At 35.0% G+C, this 4,540-nt stretch overlaps 1 long non-coding RNA gene across 1 annotated transcript; it reads right to left on the bottom strand.

Annotated features, from left to right (window-relative positions):
- Positions 1–227: 227 nt before the first annotated feature.
- LOC137408842 (uncharacterized) lies at positions 228–764 on the bottom strand. The gene is made up of 3 exons (XR_010980149.1): positions 675–764; positions 474–565; positions 228–344 (listed from the first exon to the last, which is right to left on the bottom strand). It is a non-coding gene; the product is annotated as an uncharacterized lncRNA (long non-coding RNA).
- Between the last annotated feature and the right edge of the window lie 3,776 nt (positions 765–4,540).

Below are 4,540 nucleotides of genomic sequence, written 5' to 3'. Positions count from 1 at the left end.
CTCTACACCACAATTTCCCCCCAAACCCCAACATCTCATTCAACTCCACACGATTCAATCTACACCCCTAGCCAATTTAATTCACAACCCCCTTTTTCTATCCCCCCGCTGGATCCGTCACTTTTGTGTGTAGATCTGCTCTCTATATACTACTAACAGATTTACAGAGTTGGAAATCATCCGCGTGTCGATCGCAATACATCCTAGGAAACCATTTTCCATATTCTTTGTAGTATATATCAGCGATCTCTTTTCTAACGATATTATCCATAGGTGCTGAAAGAGCCATGTAGGCACTATCTGTATCCATCGCCACATACTGGAAGTCCTTTCTGTCGAAGTATCTAAAATAAAAAATTTCAATCCTTAATTCTTGTTATCTTAGTATTATAATACTCCCATTTCAAAAATTATCATTCAAATGTTTACCATTATACATATTTTTTCTAAAAGATACAAATGAGATTACTTACCTATCCATGAAGTCATAGTAGAACTCCAACATCCGAAGTTTAGCCAGTTGTAATATGGAGAATCCGATATGTACAGGTATATCCATTTTCATCTGAATAAATATATACAGTCCTATTAGATTCCTTTACATATATTAGCTCAAGTAAATTTTTCATTATGATTCAATTATATCAATAAGATAATAAATATATACTACTAACCGAAGGCTTGTGTTGAGTCAACTCATAGAAGCTATCAACGATTTCCTCCAAAGATTCAAATCTGTGTGATCGTATTCTCAAGGATGCTTCATAATCTCATTGAATATACTTGACATTTCGATGTTTTAATTTCTCAGTGATTGTTTTCCCGTACGATGAATTTCCAATGAGTTTATTGGTTGTGGCTATCAACTCTTGGTCAGGATCTTTGTCACCAGCTCTTCTAGCATTTGAGACAGATTCTCCAAATGACTGGAAAACTCTTCTAGGGGTGTATTCTATGACTTGATATATTTTGGTTATAATCAATCCATGATTAAGATACCATTTTGCTAAAGTGGTGAGTAGTAAAATTTTTTCTCCAAACATACTCCCCACCAAAGTTCGTTGTTCTTGAGGTAGCATTCCTTCCTTTTCAGCAAATTCTTTCATACTTTCACTAAGATGATTTCTATTCAAAGATGTATTCTTGAAAACGGGGCTCATTTCTGAAAACTTTTCGTATAAGTTTTCAGGAACAGATATATCACATTCAATGAATCCATATATTTCCCCTTTTATAATCTGCTGAATAATCTCATCCTCGGTGGCAAAGGAATTGGAAGGATAAAACTCTTCGTTGAAGATACTAATAAAGTTCTTAATCTCGGTGTTATCCTCAATCATCTTGTTCCATTCACACTCCCAGATTCTTACTAAACGATATCCAAGTTCTTTAACATATTCTTCCTTCTTTATCGTTTCCTCCAGAACTTCACTCATGGGTCGATTCTTATATGGATGTATACTTATTCCTTTGGTCTTGTTACAGTTATGTCCATGCCAGAAACATCCATGAAATTGAAACACTGTATTCGATTCTTCACAATATCCATCAACAGGAAGATTATGTTGTCCAATTCTAAATTCTTTATCGTTGTTTTCATGTAAGATTTGAATATTGTCCTTCCAAGTCAAAAATTGTAACCATCCATGAGCAGCCATGCTATTTTTTCGAGAATGAGTGTATGCAAATCCATTTTCGAATCGTCTTATTCTAGGGTTTCCAGTAGGCATTTCTTGCATCATACTCCACAAATATAATGCATTTGCATCAACTCCTAGAATAAGTTCACAAAGTTTGGATTCCTTTCCAAACTTTCTTTCTCGAATCAGTGTTTTCTTCGACTCATGAAGTCTGTGAAAAACAATGCTAGGTCCACCTACGATATTGTCCTTGATAGTAAAGTAAATATCTTTATCACTTTCCTTGATCAGACAGACAGGTTGACAAGCTTTGAAATGATGTGATGAGATTGTCTGATGATGAGAACTCATAGGATGAGGAGGCGAATCTGAAAGTTTCAACATCCATTTTACTGCCAATCCAGGAAGTGAAATGGCATCTTTCAACATATCGATTCCCATGGTTCTGTAAACTTCTTTTTGTTTTTCTACAGCTTCAACAAATGGTACTACATCGAGATTGTTGTACCATACTAGAAAATCTTTTAACGTTTTCATCTTCTCTTGTTTCCAAATGTTTAAACAGATTTCATAATCAGCATCCGAAATATGTTCATCTCTCAAAGAACTGTAAAAGCATTCTTTAGCTGGTAGAAACGGTTGTTTCAACTTCTCAAGATCATCCATATATTCATAAGGATAGAATTCTTTTTGTTGAGAGCATTTGAAAGCTTTGAGATACTTTGCATAGGAAAATCCTGGAGCAATGAAGTTGGAAATATCCAAGAATTTGAATCTTCTTGATTGAATACAGCTCATCTTGTTTGTTCTTTTCACTACAAAATCAAAATCTTCGTCTTCTGTGTCTTGAAGACATTGAAGTAGAGGTCCTTTCATCACATTCAGGTCGTAGTTTTGTGAATTAAATCCTAGAATCGGAATACATGAGATGAATTTGTCGAAACGATTAAATAAATGACAAAATTCCTCTCTTGAATGGTATACTCGAGGATTGGAAAATTTGCAGGATTTAAATCTTTCTTCAACTTTTCCTTGCTTTTCAGCTTTTGCCTTCATCATCTGTCTAATGTAGTAAAGTTTTTTTTCAAGGATATCCCGGGCTTCATCAGCAATTTGGGAAATATACTGAACAAAAGAAGATATACAAGAATCAGTATCTCCCTCACTTACAAAACACTTTGGATCCTTAAATCCGGGTACATTTGAACAAGCTGATATACTCATCAATTCGTGTCTCGATGTGAATGTAACCGAATTGGAATTTGGTGGAAGGTCGGATTTTGGAAGATAACACTCGATATCATAGGTGATTAAAAAGGGATAATAAGTATCTTCCTCAGCCACGGATATTCCTATCTCTCGTTTCAGTTGTTCGAAAATTGTAGGTGTTGCCTTAAACTTTCCTCCTTCGAAGATGAAGTTTGTTACTACTTCTTGACTACATTTATGTCTATTGAAATTTCCTCTTTTTGTAAAGCTCACTTCACAGGAAGGACAACTAAACCCTTTAGTATAAGCATTAACATCCTTGATGAAACTGAAATGAGAGTTCTGCAAATCGAGGAAGAGTTCCTTTCCCTCTTTTTGGGACGATGTCCAGATGACTGTTGAGGTTTCATCAGCATTCAGAGAAAATACGGTTATACGGAGGTCAAAACATTTCTCAAGAGAAATTAAGTCTCCTAACTCAATTCCAAGAAAATTATTCATCAGAACTTTGTTGGATGAGGAAGAAGAAATATGATTCGAGTACTTTTGAAATAGCACCTTCACAAGTTGCTGTTTTGGTCTTTGTCTGGTGCAACTACATCGGTTTGAACACTTACACATTACCTTCAATGCTAAACATCTGAAGAAACAGAGATTGTCTGTGTAAGGAGTGCAGCTACGAGGAATGTTATGCATAGTGATTACATGTCGATTGTTAAGAATGTGAGTCGGAAGATCTGAAGCCATTCCTATTTGCCCCATTCCAATCAATTTATAGAAATAGAATGAAATATTGGTAATTACATTCAATTTCCAAGCTGTATTCGGGCGTTCTCGAATCGCTATAGCAGCAAGATCTTGTCTTGTCAATTCTTCAAAGAAATTCTGTAGTTCCTGTCTTGTTGTAATCAGTTTTGCTTTTTTGAAAATTGTAGCATTATTCGATGAAGCATGAAAATATCTTAATTCTCCTGAAGTTTTATGTTCAAGAATGCATCCCACACTACAATTTAACTTAGCTCTTGTTTGTAACCCATTCCAAGTTGTCAACATCTCGTTCCATATTCTTTCCGAATGGTTTGGAGTTGGAAGTTCTGCTTGAGGAATATTTCCATTCCATAAATTTACGTTTAACGTTTCAACAACTCTTCCTCGTCGTCTTTTTGTTTTCATAGCATTCCAATATCTTCTTATTAACTCATCCCATTCCTCATCATCATTAACAGGAATGATATCCTGATTATCTTGTTCTCTTTCATTTTCGATAGGAACGATGGGCTCGACTCTATCATTAATACCAACTAAATTGTCATCATCAGCGTCCACTTCATTTTCGTTTCTTTCGATTTGATTTGTAGGTTGATCAGATAAATATCTATTTTCTTCGATTTCATTTGTATTTTCTTCTTCTGATACATCTGATTCATCGGATTCATCATCAGCAACATTTCGAGTAATAGGAGTTACTGTTATCTTAGATCGACTAAGATCTCCTCTTCCAATTTGAGTTGAAGCAGAACGAAATGAAGAATGATGAGAAACAATCTTTACTTTTTCGAAAATGAAAGGGGGATTGGAAACTTGTATAATAATCGAGGCATCATCATCATCATCATATTCGTGATATTGTTCCGAAGAATCATTAGTTGATGTTGTAAACGATTCTGAACTTTCATTCGATTGGAGATGAA

The sequence above is a fragment of the Watersipora subatra genome, chromosome 11 (assembly GCF_963576615.1).
Source record: "Watersipora subatra chromosome 11, tzWatSuba1.1, whole genome shotgun sequence".
In the NCBI taxonomy this organism is placed as follows: Eukaryota; Metazoa; Bryozoa; class Gymnolaemata; order Cheilostomatida; family Watersiporidae; genus Watersipora; species Watersipora subatra.
Note: the sequence above shows the minus strand (reverse complement) of the source record. Positions and strands in the feature narration are given on the sequence as shown.